Source organism: Urocitellus parryii, chromosome Y, assembly GCF_045843805.1.
Source record: "Urocitellus parryii isolate mUroPar1 chromosome Y, mUroPar1.hap1, whole genome shotgun sequence".
Lineage (NCBI taxonomy): Eukaryota > Metazoa > Chordata > Mammalia > Rodentia > Sciuridae > Urocitellus > Urocitellus parryii.
The window spans coordinates 34057966-34075363 of NC_135548.1; the positions used below are offsets into that span (position 1 = coordinate 34057966).

At 34.9% G+C, this 17398-nt stretch overlaps 1 non-coding gene across 1 annotated transcript; it reads right to left on the minus strand.

Moving 5' to 3' along the window:
• Window positions 1-260: 260 nt before the first annotated feature.
• Window positions 261-385, minus strand: LOC144251215 (U6atac minor spliceosomal RNA). Its single transcript, XR_013342647.1, has one exon. It is a non-coding gene; the product is annotated as a U6atac minor spliceosomal RNA (small nuclear RNA).
• Between the last annotated feature and the right edge of the window lie 17013 nt (window positions 386-17398).

Sequence of the window (17398 nt, forward strand, 5' to 3'; positions counted from 1 at the left end):
CTCTTACTTTTCCTTTGCTTTCTCTCTGGTTCCCTTCCTCTTTTCTATTGGTCTTCCTTCTATGGACTTATTTTTCACTTGATGCATTATAGTTACATATAAATTGGAATGCACTGTGATATATTCATAAATGTCCCTAGAATAATTTGGTTAACTAAATTCCCCAGTTCTTCCCCTTCCCCTTGCCTCCTTCCTCCCCAATGTGTCCCCCTACCTGCAAAGCACACTTCTACTCTTCCAATGTCCCTTCTATTTTTCTGAAAAAATGATGGTTAGATGTCATAGAAGAAAGTGGCAATGTCTTAATCTTATGCCTACTGTCTGGCCCAATGGCTCTTCCATCCTTGTCAAGGGAGTTATAACCTTTTATCCTGTCATTCAACACTATCACTCAATTGCTTTTTTAAAAATTTTTGGTTGTGGATGGACACAATATCTTTATTTATGTATTTATTTATTTTTATGTGGTGCTGAGAATTGAAGCCTCACATGCACTAGGCAAGTGCTCTATCACTGAGCCGCAACCCTAGCCCTCAACTTTTTCTTAATTATCTCATTTGAAAATACTCTTTCTCTTAAAAATTTTTCACAGGAAACTGGAAAGGTAGTAGAGGTTTTTGAAAATCTATTGCAGGACTGGAGTTGATACTCAGTGATAAAGCATATGCTTTAACACGTACAAGGCCCACAAAGCCCTGAACAGAGGAAAAGAGGGAAAGAAAAGGAGAAGAAAGAAAAAATGGAGGGAAAAGAAAGGAAGTCCATGGGGCTGGGGATGTGGCTCAAACGGTAGCGCACTCGCCTGGCATGTGTGCCGCCCGGGTTCGATCCTCAGCACCACATACCAACAAAGATGTTGTGTCCGCCAAGAACTAAAAAATAAATATTAAAATTCTCTCTCTCTCCCTCTCTCTCTCTCTCTCACTCTCTCTTAAAAAAAAAGAAAGGAAATCCATTGCAATAACTCCCTTCTAAAAATCTATAGTCTAGAACTATGATAGCAGAAGAGAAAAATGCACAGATGAATGTAAAAGACAAATTCATTTGATCTGATGATTAATGATTCCCAGATTATGGGGAGAAATAAAAAGAGGCAATTACTAATATATTGCATGGAAGGAGTGTCAAAATTGGGAAAGTTAGAGACAACTGTTTTAGAGAAATTGATAAATTTAGTTGAAATTAGTAATAAATTAATATATAGGTTATTTTGGTAGAAAATTTATCCCTGACACTATGGCATGTTAGAAAAATCAATATAATTTTATGTGTACTTTTATTTTACTACTATGAACTTCATAAAGATGAGTTCTAAATCTTATTCACTTTGTAATCCCAGCACTGATCTTACTGCCTTTAATAGTTAAAATAATTTTCAGTTGAGTCAACTCAAGATCAATTCCTGAACACATATGCTCATTTAAAATTAAATGTAACATGAAGACAGGCAGGGAAGAGAATCTTGAAAATTGTAAAGAGCATAATGTTTGATCATAAGATACTATTTTAAAAATTTAGACTTTCTAAAATAAATAAAACTAATATTTAAAGACAAATAATATATTTTGATGAAATCAAGATTTAAGCATTAAGCAAATAAAGTAAGATTTAAGCTATTTTAAATTTGGTTAAATGGCTGTATGTGGCAGTTTTTCATTAAATTAAAAATAATTTTAAAATACCAATTTTTGAGGTATTTTAACAATGAGGTTTGGTATTCATACTTATCTGATTATATTTGTTATGAGGTTTTTATACCTTTATTATAAGGAGTAGAATGTGTTACTTTAAAAATCTATTGAACATTGTGAATTTTGCTGCTATAAACATTGATGTGGCTGTGTCCCTGTAGTATGCTGTTTTTAAGTCCTTTGAGTATAGACCAAGGAGAGGGATAGCTGGGTGAAATGGTGGTTCCATTCTCAATTTTCCAAGGAATCTTCATACTGCTTTCCATATTGACTGCACCAACTTGCAGTCCCACCAGCAGTGTATGAGTGTACCTTTCTCCCCACATCCTCGCCAACACTTATTGTTGTTTGTCTTCATAATAACTGTCATTCTCACAGGAGTGAGATGGTATCTTAGAGTAGTTTTGATTTGCATTTCTCTACCACCCTACCACCGAGCTACAACCTCAGCCCTCAACTTTTTCTTAATTATCTCATTTTCAAATACTCCTTCTCTTAAAATTTTTTTTCACAGAAAATTGGAAAGGGAGTAGAACATTTTTTCATATATTTGTTGAATGATATCATCTTCTGAGAAGTGTCTGTTCAGGTCTTTGGCCCATTTGTTGATTGGGTTATTTGGTTTATTTGATGCTTAACTTTTTGAGTTCTTTATATGCCGTAGAGATTAGTGCACTATCTGATGTGTGAGGGGTAAAAATTTTCTCCCAATAACTGTGGAAAAAAACTTAGATGTCCTTCCATAGATGAATGGATTAAAAAATGTGGCATATATACACAATGGAATATTACTCAGCTATAAAAGAGAATAAAATCATGGCATTTGCAGGTAAATGGATGACACTGGAGAAGATAATGCTAAGTGAAGTTAGCCATTCCCCCCAAAAAACAAATTCCCAATCTTTTCTCTGATATAAGGAGGCTGATTCATATTGGGGTAGGGATCGGGGAGCATGGGAAGAATAGAGGAACTCTAGATAGGGCAGAGGGGTGGGAGGGGAAGGGAAGGGGCAGCGGGTTAGCAAGCATGGTGGAATGTGAGGGACATCATTATCCAAAGTATATGTATGAAGACACCAATTAGTGTGAACATAATTTATATACAACCAGAGATATGAAAAATTGTGCTATATATGTGTAATAAGAATTGTAATGCATTCCACTGTCATTTATTTTTTAAAAAATCATTTTAAAAATTTTTTTAAAAATTAAAAAAAGTTGAAATATTAAAAATAAATAAACAAACAAACAGATCATCAAGCATATGAGAGGCTCCATTTGAAAAACAATCTGAGGCTGCGGCTGTGGCTCAGTGGTAGAGCGCTTGCCTAGCAAGTACAAGGCACTAGGTTTGATCCTCAGCACCACATAAAAATAAACAAATAAAATAAAGATATTGTGTCCAACTACAACTAAAAAAAGTATTTTTCAAAATCTATTGAACATATGTATTTTTTCTCAGTCTTAAAGGATATATTCCCAGAAAATTTAAAACTCAGTATGTTGAAATGTCATCAGTAATTCATTGAGACTTTCTGCTCATAAAAATAATCAATTCAATGCATTATGTTACTAACATAAGCAAAAATATTATGCTTTCAGACAGTAATTGCTCCTTAGTAAACTTACTGTTGCAAATGCCTATGTCCAATATCAAATAAGATTTATGTATAATACAGATCTTCATTTTGGAGTAATGGCTTTTTATTAAAAATACTTACTGTTCTGTTTTTCACCAAGAGCAACCAATGTTTCAAGAACTTTAATTCCTTCTTGAACAGCCAAAAGTTCATTGTTACTGGCTGGTCTGTTTCTTTCAACAGCTTTTAGCTTTTCAACCACTATGGGAGCTAATGAATGGATGTAGGGAGTTGAAAGGGCATGGTTGGAATGCTGGAAAACTGAGAGGAGAAGCTGGTAACATTTGGCTTGTACCTATGTAAGGAGATCATTCAATCAATTAACACATGATTGTTCTTACCTGCTCTACAATCACATTACATCTTAATATGTATGTAATACAGCACAATGAAAATATAAATGTTATTTTCCATATAAGAGAAATGAAAGAGAGTAATGGAACTTTCTTTCAATAAGCTAACTGAATAAACCTCTCAAAAAAATTGGAATCTCTCGAAATAATTCTTTATACCAATTTAAGTTTTGTAGCCATAGAAAATAAAGTCTCACTGGCTTTTATATTAGAAAAACTTCATATGAATAATTATTTTTTAAAAAAAGGAAGAAGGGAAGGAAGAAAAGTTATAAGTATTGGGGGAGAATAGTGGAATAAAATTGTTTCAGCACTTTGCAGAATACAAATTGCCAAACTTCACTGACATCAGAAATACCTGGGGAGCATTTTAAAAATACAGATTCCTGAGTCACAACTCTGAAGACTCTGATTCAGGGAGCTAGGAATCCAGGAATGTTCCTAAGTTGTTTTATTTTTCCTGATATGCAGAATATTTGATAATCATAACTTTAGGCTTCAACATTGTAAAATAATAAAGCATGTTTTCTAAACAAACAAGTTTCGAATAGGCTTATTAAAATATGCAATAATATAAATTTATCCATTAATGTAGTGGGTATCATTTAAATAAATCTTGGAAACCCTGAAAATGTCTCCTAATATGGCCGAAAACTAATCAAAGTTATTAGAGAATTTCTGCATATTTAAGTAAACATACAAATGTGTTTCTTTAACAACAACAAGTGCTGGCGAGGATGTGGAGAAAAGGGTACTCTTGTACATTGCTGGTGGGACTGCAAATTGGTGCGGCCAATTTGGAAAGCAGTTTGGAGATTCCTGGGAAAGCTGGGAATGGAACCACCATTTGACCCTGCTATTGCCCTTCTTGGACTATTCCCTGAAGACCTTAAAAGAGCATGCTACAGGGATGCTGCCACATCGATGTTCATAGCAGCACAATTCACAATAGCTAGACTGTGGAACCAACCCAGATGCCCTTCAATAGATGAATGGATAAAAAAAATGTGGCATCTATACACAATGGAGTACTATGCAGCAATAAAAATGACAAAATCATAGAATTTGCAGGGAAATGGATGGCACTAGAGTAGATTATGCTTAGTGAAGCTAGTCAATCCCTAAAAAACAAATACCAAATGTCTTCTTTGATATAATGAGAGCAACTATGAACAGAGCAGGGAGGAAGAGCAGGAAGAAAAGATTAACATTAAACAGAAACATGAGATGGGAGGGAAAGGGAGAGAAAAGGGAAATTGCATGGAAATGAAGGGAGACCCTCATTGCTTTACAAAATTACATATAAGAGGTTGTGAGGGGAATGGGAAAATAAACAAGGAGAGAAATGAATTACAGTAGAAGGGGTAGAGAGAGAAGATGGGAGGGGAGGGGAGGGGGGATAGTAGGGGATAGGAAAGGTAGCAGAATACATCAATTACTAATTGGGCATTATGTAAAATTGTGGATGTGTAACCGACGTGATTCTGCAATCTGCATTTGGGGTAAAATTGGGAGTTCATAACCCACTTCAATCTAATGTATGAAATATGATATGTCAAGAGCTTTGTAATGTGGTGAAAAACCAATAAAAAAATAAAAAAAAACAAAAAAAAAACACAAATGTGTTTCTTTTATAGTTAAACCCAGTGATATTTTCTAGTTTTTCCATTTAAAACTCTTACTGTAAATATTTAGGTTTTCCTTATATATAACACATTTTAATGAATCAACCAGATATTCTCCTGATAAAGTGGAATGTTTGCTTAGGTGTAACTTACCCATAGGTCACATGAATTTAATGCATTTTTAAATGTGTTCATGCAGCCATTCTGTAATGACTGGACTCCTATTATTTCACTACTAGCAGACCACAGGAATAGTGCAATTGCTGTCAGCATGCTAACTTCATCAGGTGTGGGCACAGAATCTTCTGAAAATGAAAAATGGGGAAAAAAGTGCCATTTCCAAAACTTTGGAAATTCAATCTTCAACAACTCTCTCCTGCTCCTAACATTCATCACAGTTTATCAAGAAAATAAATTAAAATGTTACCATTTTGAAACATGTAATTATAAATAATTCAGGCAAAATGGATACTAAAACCACTGTGTGAAAGTTAGATAGACAGCAAACAATTAAGGTAGTTTCAAAATATCTCCCCATTGATTCCTTGTTAGTTATAAAAGGGAGAAATGACAACTGTATAGTGGAGAAACAAGGCAGATACAATCTTAACGAAGTCATTAAAGTTAAGATTCCCAATAATGAGACAAAGCAACATTGTATGCTTTCTTATAAAATGCTCTGAGAAGATATAACAGTATTTATATAGTATTTTTCCAAAAATGCATAAAAGTAAAGAAAAAAATAGATAACTCAAAATTATGAAACATTCTACAAAAGTAGATGGCCTGCACTCTTCAAAAATATTAATGTCATGGGGCTGGTATTGTGGCTCAGCAGTAGAGTACTCGCCTATCACGTGGATCCTCAGCACCACATAAAAAACAAGTGGATAAATAAATATAAACGAAGGTATTCTGTCCAACTACAACTTAAAAACAAACAAACAAACAAAAATTAATGTCACAAAAGATTAACCCTGAGGAACTATCCCAGATTAAAGAAAACTAAAGAAATATGACAACTAAGGAAAAGAAAAAGTTCTATAAAAGTCATGATTAGGACATTTAAAATATGCATATGAATAATAACAGCATTTTATCAATGTTAAATTGCCTAAATTTTATAATTCTTCTATTATCATGTAAGGAATGTTCTTGTTCTTAGGAAATCTGTGAAGTATTTAAAGAGTCATGATGACTTCAACATATTCTCAAATGGTTCAGCAAAATTAATAATAAAGGTACAGGGGCTGAGGTTGTTGCTTAGTGGCAGAACACTGGTCTCCCACATGTAAGTCACTGAGTTTTATCCTTAGCACTGCATAAAAATAAATAAACAAAATAAAGATATTGTATCCATGTACAACTAAATTTAAAAAAAAAATAAAGGTATGAGGGTTATGTGGATAATAATAAATCCTTGAGGCAAAATGTTAACTGGTGAATCTAGGAGGAGGGTATATTGGTGTTTTCTACACTTGAAATTAAGTTTGATGGGCTGGGGATGTGGCCCAAGTGGTACCACGCTCGCCTGGCATGTGTGCAGCCCGGGTTCGATCCTCTGCACCACATACAAACAAAGATGTTGGGTCCACCTAAAATTTAAAAAAAAATATATATTAAAATTCTCTCTCTCTCTCAAAAAAAAATTCAGTTTGAAATTTATTTCAAAAATCAAAGGATTAAAAGTGAAAAAAAATGTTTTGCAGCATTCTTGATGGGATTTATGTACGTGTGTATGTATGCCCACATAAATACACATACACATATTTTAAAATAAAATATCTCAGCTCTTAGAGTAAAGAAGTAGGGTTTCCAAATGGAAATTCTTCATTATAATTTTTTTTCTTTTTTTTTATTAAAGATTTTATTTATTTATTTATTTATATAGTTCTCAGCAGACACAACATCTTTGTTGGTATGTGGTGCTGAGGATGGAACCCGGGCTGTAAGCATGCCAGGCGAGCGTGCTACCGCTTGAGCCACATCCCCAGCCCATAATTTTTTTTAAGCAAGAATTAAGGGGGGCTGGGGATGTGGCTCAAGCGGTAGCGCGCTCGCCTGGCATGCTTACAGCCCGGGTTCCATCCTCAGCACCACATAAAAACCAAGGTGCTGTGTCTGCCGAAAAGCAAAAATAAATATTAAAAAATTCTCTCTCTCTCTCTCTCTCTCTCTCTCTCTCTCTCTCTCTCTCTATTTCTCTCTCTCTCTGCCCTTTCTCTCTCTATCTTTAAAAAAAGAATTAAGGGAATTGCTAGCCTTATACTATATCAATATTCCCATGGCTTTGATCCTTCATGCATAAATATACCTCCTGTGAGTTCAGCTCTGGACAGAATATCTTAGGCAAGTTAATTGTATTATCAGACCTTCAAATTCACTTCATATAATGAACCAGCTTGATAAAATAGCAAACATTTTCTGTTAATGTTGACAATTTAGGTCTGGGGTTGTGGTTCAGTGGTACAGTGCTTGCCTAGCACATGTGAGGCACTGGGTTTGACCCTCAGCACTGTATAAAATTAAACTTAAAAAAAATAAATAAAGGCATTGTATCCCTCTACAACTAATTTTTTTTTTTTTTTAAATTGACAATTTAGGGTTCGGGCTGCAGCTCAGTGGTAGAGTGCCTGCCTCACATGTGTGAGGCACTGGGTTCAATCCTCAGCACAACATAGAAAAAATAAAATAAAAAATAAAGATATTGTAGGGCTAGGGCTGGGGCTTAGTGATAGAATGTCTAGCACATGTGAGGCACTGGATTTGATCCTCAGCACCACTTAAAAATAAAATAAAATAAGGGTATTGTGTCCAACTACATTATATATATATATATATATATATATATATATATATATATATATATATATATATTCTAGATATGCTCAACAAAATTAAAACTAAAGTACTTATAACAAATTCTTAACCATTTCTTCTTCCTTATATTCCTATTTATCTATCAATCTGCACATACATTCATATATGAGGCATTTAATCTTTTTATGTTTGTTAAAATCTATGTTAAGAAGCAAAATATTAACACTTTATAAAGCTAAAATAATTTCAGTTACATTAATATAACTAAAGTTTTTCCCTTATACGTTATTTTTTTTAAAAAATCACATTCTAAATATCTGTACATTATTCAAAATATAAAAAGCATATGGAAAAGAAAATAAGAAAATAAAACTTTTAATTCTACCATCCAACAAATATATTGTCATGAATAATTTTTCCCACTGACAAATATATTTATAACACATTTTATTATTATAAAATAAATGTATTGATGATAAATAATTTTGAATTTAATTTTTTAATTAACAAGGCCAAAGAGTATGCATTCTGTGTGTGTGGTACTATGGATTAAATTTAGTGCCTCATGCATGCTAATCAAGTGTTCTACCACTGAGCTACATATAGCCCCAAGTATGCATTTTCTTTCTTTTTTCTTTTTTTTAATTGGTATTGGGAATTTAACCTACTTTATCACTGAGCCACATCCCCAGTCCTTTTTATTTTAAAATCTGAGACAGGGTCTCACTAAGCTGCTCGGGGCCTCACTAAGTCCCTGAAGCTGGTCTCAAACTGTCAATCCTGTGTTAGCCTCTCTAGTCATTGGGATTACAGACGTGCACCACCACTTTTACCGAATGTGCCTTCTTTCCTTTGTTCTTTCTTCTATTGGTTATTAATCCTCTTATAAGGCCTCTTTATTTGTTAATAGAATAAACAGTGACATAGATATTATTATTAGTTTTTCATACACTTTTCAATGTAAGATGCTTTGATGCCTACATAGGCCAATATATCAGTCTGTGTATATGTATATTTCCTCTGCAGTATCTCTCACTGACTTATAGTTAGTTAGTCTTTTGCCATTCTGCCAAAAAGAGCTCATCTGTATTTTCTTTGTTTTCTTATTTTAAACATTTTATATTACCATTTAAATTTATCTCATGTTTATTTTAAATCATGATATAAGATGAAGGGATAATGAGAATTTATTTCTCAAACAGTTAATTGGTACACCCATTTGAAGAATCATGAATAAATGATATTTATTGTTTATTTGCTTAAAATACATGTGTCTTCTATAGAAATCTCTTCTGTTCTACTGTCCCATCCACTGATTCTTGGGCTACTAAACATTTTTAAATTATGTGGAATTTTTGTATTAGGCAACAGGACAAATCTTTCCTTATTATTCTTTTTTTTTTTAGTTCTTCTACATTTTCTTTATAGCCAAAAAAGAAAAACTTGAGAGAAAAAGCCAAACACAGAAGAAAATGGACAAAAACATGACTAAGGATTTCCCTCCAAATGAAACACAAACATGAAAAATACTTATATTCATTAGGAAAATGAGAAGTAACAATTAAAACAACATGATAGGACATATTAGCCATCATATAACAAAATTTGGAAACCAAATAATACCAAGTATTGGTCAGGATATGGGGAAACAAAGATAATCTTATGCTGCTGATGTGAGTGAAAATTCACTTGGCTACTTTGGAGAAAAATTTGGCTATGTCTGATAAAATGGAAGTTAATATATGCCATCAATTCCACTTATAGATATATACCCTAGAAAATTTCTCACAGCACACATGCAAAAGCAATCCATGTTTGCTAAAGCAACTTTTTTAATTGGGAGAAACTAAAAACAGCAAAAATATCCATTGACAGGAATGAATAATTGAACAAATAAATGTGATGTAAAGCTACATAGGAGTTAAGAATGAATGAAGGTTTTATTTATCTACATTAATAGAACCAAAAATTAATTTCAGAGGGAAAAAAAGTAGAATGGGATATTATAACATTACTTATGTAAATTAAATAGTACAAAAATATATATCATTCATGGTTACTCATCTCACTTTCTATATAATGCATATATATATATATATATATATATATATATATATATATATATATAAACTAAGTATATTTGTTAAAATAATTGATACACATTAACATAGAAAATATAATTTATAATAGGGAAATTTCTGGGATAAAATATATCAATACCAAGTTTATGGTTCCATTTAGGGTACATTGCAATAGTGACAGATACTTGAACTTCTTTCCAATTTTATATCAATTATACTAACACATGTCAATTCTGGGTATATATCATATCTTTTTTAAACTTTCCAGTATGTATGAAAGTTCTAAGAGAAAGATATTTAAAGTCAATAATTCAGACAGAGTTATTGAAACTTCAAATCCAAAAAAATGTGACTAATGCACCTCTCTGAGTTAATTCAATGTTATACAGCAATTTTCTGATTAGAGTACTTAAATAATTAATTAATTAGAGAACAGATAGATATCTGAACAGATCAAAAGTTTTAAAAAACTCTGACAGATTACCTGGTTGTGAATATTCCAGGATACATGCAAGAGTGCTATGAATTAGAGCTGTCCACTGTTTGAGTTTTCTCAGTTTGGGCCATTGAAAGTGTCACGATACTTTTAATCCCTTGAAGAGCTGCACTGACTGGTAGAGGAACCTGATTGTCTGCAGACTTTATTGCTGTGTCTTTTAATATTCTTGCAATTAAGAACAGAATTGTAGGCAGGATTGTCATACATCCTAAAATAAAAACAAATCAGATTACCTCATAATTACTCAATGCCACTGAAGAAGTTTCCATTCCTTATTTTTTTTTACAATTAATTATGTTTGTCTTTTTTTCCACTCTTCCTTTAGACAGGGTCTCACTTTGTTTCTCTGGCTGGCCCCACATCCCTAGGCTAAAGTGATCCTTCTGCCTCAGCCTTTGGAATAGCTGGGACTAGAGTGCATGCCACCATGCCTGGCTGACTATGGTTTCATATTATTTATTTTCTTTATTTTTATATAAAATTTGCTACACTACTTTTACTATAATTCAATGTTTAAAAAAGAACATAAGAAAGTGCCATTTATTTTAGAGAAGAGAGAACTGATATTTTCTTTTTCCAACCCAGCCATTTTGTTACTGCTAATATTTCACCTATTTAGTAGTCCATACCCTTCATAATTAAAATGAAAAAGAAGATAGAAAAACAGAAGGAGAATACTACCATATACTTTGAGAAGCATCTAAGTTACCTGGTGAATCTTATTAGTAATTCTAAAATATATAATTAAACTTCAGTGTACTAAAGGCAGCCTAATCAAGCCAGGAAAATGAGAAGACTACTGAGGTAAGCAAAGAAGAAATTATAGAATCCCAGAATTTGTGGATAAAAATTCAACCATGGTGGCGGGGGTTGGGGGGCCTGGGGTTGTGGCTCAGTGGTTGAGCATGTTCGAGGTGCTGGGTTTCATCCTCAGCACCACATAAAAATAAATAAAATAAAGATATTGTGTCCAACTACAACTAAAAAAAAATCAACCACACACTTAACAAAAGAATCCCTTCACTATTCTTATAGGTAGCTTCCTACAAAACTCCAAGGAGAGAAAGTCATTCTTTTTACACATGTAGGGTATGTGTAAGAATCAAAAAATTGTCCCTTGGTTATACTGAAATTTACCAGTATGTTTACTAATAATTATTTTTACTTTCCAGCAAAACAAGGAAAGTTTGCTTCCATACAACAGTTCTTCAATATCTATTATATTTACTAGTCATGATTTCTTTAGATACTCCTTAGAGTTGGATATCACTCTCCTCTGAAATTCTTTAGCTTTTCAATGTTTCTCATGAATGTCAACCAGATTAGAAACTAATGAGCTTTGTAATTCTACCTTACTATCTTCCCAGTCTGCAGTTCTGTCTTGTTTGAAACATATCTGAAAAGACAGCTTAGGTCTTTCATTTTTTGAATCATTAATCTTTATAGGATCTTAAAAGTACATAAATCTTTTTAAAAGACTGACCTCTCATTTCACACTTGAGATTTAAGAGAAAAATAAATTATAAGTGTTTAAAATTCAAGGCAAGATCACTTTCACTACTGCATATAATGCATTTTGAAATACCGATCAATACTTTACCAGCAGGTGAACAAAGGGACGGTAAATCAGAGAGAATGGTGACTGTGGCTGCCACCAGACAAGCACTTTCTTCTGACAGCCGGGTTTTAGTGGCTATGTGACTTGGAGAGTCTGACATCTTGGTACTCAGATGTGGCATATGCTGAACTAAAATGAACATCAATAGTTCCATAGTTGCAAACATAAGAGATTTTCCAGGAATGAGGCCACAACTGTAAACTCCTTCTCCTAATACTGGACAGGATTCTTTTTCCATTTGATCTTCATCTTAGATAAAAAATAATTTTGGTGAAATTTTCAGCAGAAAATTGAAAATGGCATATAAAATATCACAATAAATACCTTTAAGAAATTCCTGCAAAAGGATTTACAGGTAAATGCCTAAATAATGCCAAATGTCTTTCTTAGTATAATTCTATGCCTTACTAGAATTTTGTGTATTAACTTCTCTAAACTGATGGATAGTTATTTTTTACTTGGAAAATATTAGGTATTTATTTCCTAATAAAGATAACACATATGCTAGGTTAAACTATGTGAAGTTGACATTTTTGGAGGGGAAAAATGATCAGCTATCAGCAATTTCATTTGGTCCTAATGAAAACAAAATCAGTTTCAAATTTTCTAAATGTATGATCATTTTTAAAATCATAAACCTCCTGGCCTTACTACTTTAAAAAATTAGAGTGCAACTAAGGTTTACTTTAAGTTAGTGTGATTTAAAGTGCTTACTTAGAGTATTTCTTTTTTCCTACAAATAATTCTGAGCAGCTCTTACTATCTGTTGTAAAACTCCAGTAACCAACAGCTTTTCAGGTCAAAAGGAGATGATGCAAAACACTCAGAAACTCAACACCAATCAGCTATTATAAATTGAATCAAATAAGTTGAATTAATTTTAATTTTAAAGGATAAACGTATATTATTAAAAGCTGAGAAAACATACATATGAAAACAAAGTATTTTGCAATTAATATTAACATAGAGGGCTGTGTAACAAATAAGAATATTAACAACCTTGGGAAATGGTCACATTTCATTCTAACAGATATTTAAGCAACAGATGTCTTAAATATTTAAGTTGAATTATTCTCCCACAGTTAAAAAATACTTGAATTAAACAATATTGTTAGAGTTTAGTGCCCTTAAACCAAATCTAAGCTGAGTACCTGAGAGTTGTGTGCCACAGACAACAGGGATTTTTGGCGAGTCCCTCCTCTGTTCACCTCAGCAACGATTACAAACTTTCACTTTCAGCTTTCACAGGTAGTCTGCCCAATGAGTCTGCCTCAAATTTCAAAGTCAGAGAAAGCTCAATCACAAATAAAGTACCTTTACCTCTTCCCTTAATGTTTCCACTTTATCTAATGCCCAGCTTCTTTCCCAAGTTGATTCATCTTTCTTCATGTGATCCCACCGTTCCCATCCTAGTTGACTTCCAGGGATTCTTCAAAGATTTCAATCATATCTCATATGTCTTCAACCTCCCTGTCTAGTTAGACTATTCTCCTCAATATAAGAAAAATGTTCAATTCTTTCTTATCTAAAGCTCCCAAAGTCTCTTAGACCCTTTTATCTACCCACATGCCTCCTCTGTCTTGCTCCTTCCTTTCCCAGCTCCTTCCTTTCATTTGCTTTCTCATTCACCCCCCTGATCTTCTACAATCTGGCTTTTACCAACCCAAGAAAATACTCTGAAGAAGGTCTCTAATAACCTCCTCTGGACCCTTTTCTTTCCTCATTTATGTACTATTTCTTTAGATGTTATAATCTGCATTTTTTTTTTTTTTGGTACTGGGGATTGAACCCAGGGGTGCTTAACCACGGAACCACATCCCCAGCCTCCTTTTGTTTTGTTTTGTTTTGTTTTGTTTTCATTTTGAGACAGGGTCTTACTAAGATGTGTAGGGCCTCACTTAATTTCTGAGGCTGGCTTTGAATTTGTGATCCTCCTACCTCAGCCTTCAGAGTCACTGGGATTACAGGCATTAGCCACCACTCCTGGCCTCATCTGCCTTTCTTGAAATTTCTCTCTTATCTTATAGGGGGTGGGGGAAGTGTCCTCCGGGCAGCTCTGGTTCAACCCAAACGTCTGGTGGCTGTGGTGGCCGCGCTGGGCTCCAGGCGGGGCTGGCGGCGCCTCCTCCGTCTTCTCTTCCTAGTTGGCCTGCCAGCAGCGGCTGCGCAGCCTCGGGGCCTGTCCCGCCTCCTGAGCCGCGGAGTGGGCGCGGTGGCGCTGCAGAAGGTCCACGGGTCTACTCTGTGCGCCCAGCTCGCCTCACTCCTGCAGGGCTCCTCCAGGTGCTTGTTTATGGCTGGAGCCTCCGCTGCTCGGGCTGCGCCATCCCCCATCCTACCTCATCCCCCAGACCTCGCCCCCCCCCCCCCAGCAGCGCGCGGCTCATTGACTGCCCCCCCACCCCTCTCGGCCCGGCTGGCCCCATCCCCCTCCTCCTCCTCCCACCTGGGCGGCCAGGCCCTTCCTCCCTTGCACGCCTCTTCCTCATCTTTTCCCTCCTTCTCCTCTTCCTCCAGCCTCCGGACGCATGGAGCCTGCCCTGCGGCCGAGCTACTGCTTGGCGCTGCTTCTCTGCTTGCCTTGGTTCGGGGCGCACCCAGAGAAGTGGGAGAATCGCCGCGTTCAGAGCGCCCGCCAGCACAGTGGCCACCACGGCAGGAGCACCCGGGCCCGGAAGGCTACACCAGTGCCAGGCAGTTTTGAGTTCTTTCCCTCGGTCTGATTTCAGATTGTATGTGGCTTGCTAGATGAAGCTCTGTTGAATATTTGCTCCAAACTCCCAACTCTGGGATCTTTATTCAATATGAGAAACTCCTTTCTCATCTTTAAGAAGCAGTATGTACCAATAGGGTGTTCAGGGCTGCATCTCTTCTTATTGATTGGTCCAACTTTCCTGTTCATTGGGGGGGGGTCACTTTTAATTGTCCTCTTTGGTCATGCATCTGTAATGCTTGATCAGCACCCATGCAGTTTAGTTCTTAAACATTCTGTCTCCTCTGCTTTCTAGAAATCATTAATTGAACACATGAGCCTGAGTATATGTTAAATGTTTTTGATATCTCTTTTAATCCTCAGAGTAATCTCATCATAAGTTATGATCAGACATATTTTTTTTTTACAGAAGAGAAACTGGCTCAGAGAAATGATTTAATTATTCCAAAGGGCCATAGGCTATGTGCCTGAGTCAAGATTCAGGTCAAGGTTCTGGTGACTTCATGTTGACACTATGTTGCTTTCCATCCAGGAGCAGCTTGTTGGTTGTGGAGTCTGGCATGCTTATCATATTCCACATCAAAATGTCTCTGCTAGGTTTCACTGTGTTTCCGCGTCCCTAGTTGCTGATCAGGGTGGTGGCCATTTACCTGTTTAGAACTAGGAGTATGCCCAAGTCTTACTGGCTAACTGGGCTTACAGGTCTTTCTTAACTCCCCAACATCCAGCTCATCCTGATCTTACTACTAGGCTAAATCCTGCTTAGATGAGGCAGAAACTATACATGTTAGTGTCCAGATCTGTGTGAAGATTTTACATCTTTATTCTGACATTGTTACATTCTGAAGCCACCAAAGGATTAAAGGGAGAGTTCCTTGTTTCTCATTCTGAATTTTATTTTATTTTTTTAGTTACTAAAATAAAGTTTGAGACTCTAAGCATATCATCAGAGCAGTTTATTTGCCAATGATGCAGTGAAACACACATTAAAAAATGCTTTCAGGAAGTAAAACTTGGGGCTAGGGTTGTGGCTCAGTGGTACATCACTCAACTAGCACGCATGAGGCTCTGGGTTCGATTGTCAGCATTATATGAAAAAAAGATAAATAAGTAAAGGTATTGTGTCCATCTACAACATATATATATATATATATATATATATATATATATATATATATATATATATGTGTGTGTGTGTGTGTGTGTGTGTGTGTAAAAATAAAATTGGTGGTTTAGGTTTCAGCAGGCCATGAATCCAAATATTATTACAGTTAATGAAATTAATGGTAACTATTATTTGTTGATTATGTATATTGTTCCCAGACTTTATGTACATTCTCTTGTTTAATCCCCAAACAATTCTACATAACAGGGACCATTATCTTGGTTTTATAGATGAGGAAAACTAGGCACAAATCAGTTATGCAACTTGTCTTAGATCAGGTTATAGGTTATCAATCGGAGAGTCAGGATTTGGAGATAGGGTATCTGATTTCAGAGCACAAGCTTTCCATCAAACATAAAGAATTATAATGTTTTATTTAAACAAATAGAAAATTATAGATAGTGTTGTTTTTCAAAGTAATAATGCTGTTACCTTGAGACAATATATATACCCATTTCCTAAGAATATTGACATTTCCCCAAAATATTTTTGGAACTGCCCTTTGATCCAATTATAAATATACTAGAAAATTAGACTTGTTAGGTTCCTAGCCTGGTTTTGATTTTAAAACACCATTAGCTTAGTATAAAAATAGTTCCTTCAATCAAAAAAATTGATAAATATTGTCCCTCATGGAAATATACAAAATCAATTAATTCCCCAAAGAAGAAATAAAAATGACAAATAAACATACAAAAATAGTTTAAGCAAATATAGTCAAAGACATGCAAATTATAGTGAGAAAACAATTTTCATCTATTAGATTCACAAAAACCTTAATGACTGGCAATATCCAGGACTGGCAAGGCTGGAGGCAACAAGGACTTTCATGAATTATTGATAGTACTACAACACAGTTCCTTTTTTTCTGGAAAGAAATTTGGCAACATATATGAAGTTTTAGCCTGATATATTCCTGATCCAGATATCATAATTTTGTGGGGTGGATGGTTCTGGAGATTGAACTCAGGGGCACTTGACCACTGAGCCACATCCTTAGCCCTATTTTTTGTTTGTTGTTTGTATTTTAATTAGATACAGAATCTCACTGAGTTGCTTCATGCCTCACCTTTACTGAGGCTGGCTTTGGACTCACGATCCTCCTTCTTCAGCCTCCTGAACCACTGGGATTATAGCTGTGTGCCCCCACTTCCAGCTCAGATACCACAAATTTTTATTGTATCTGTAAAGAT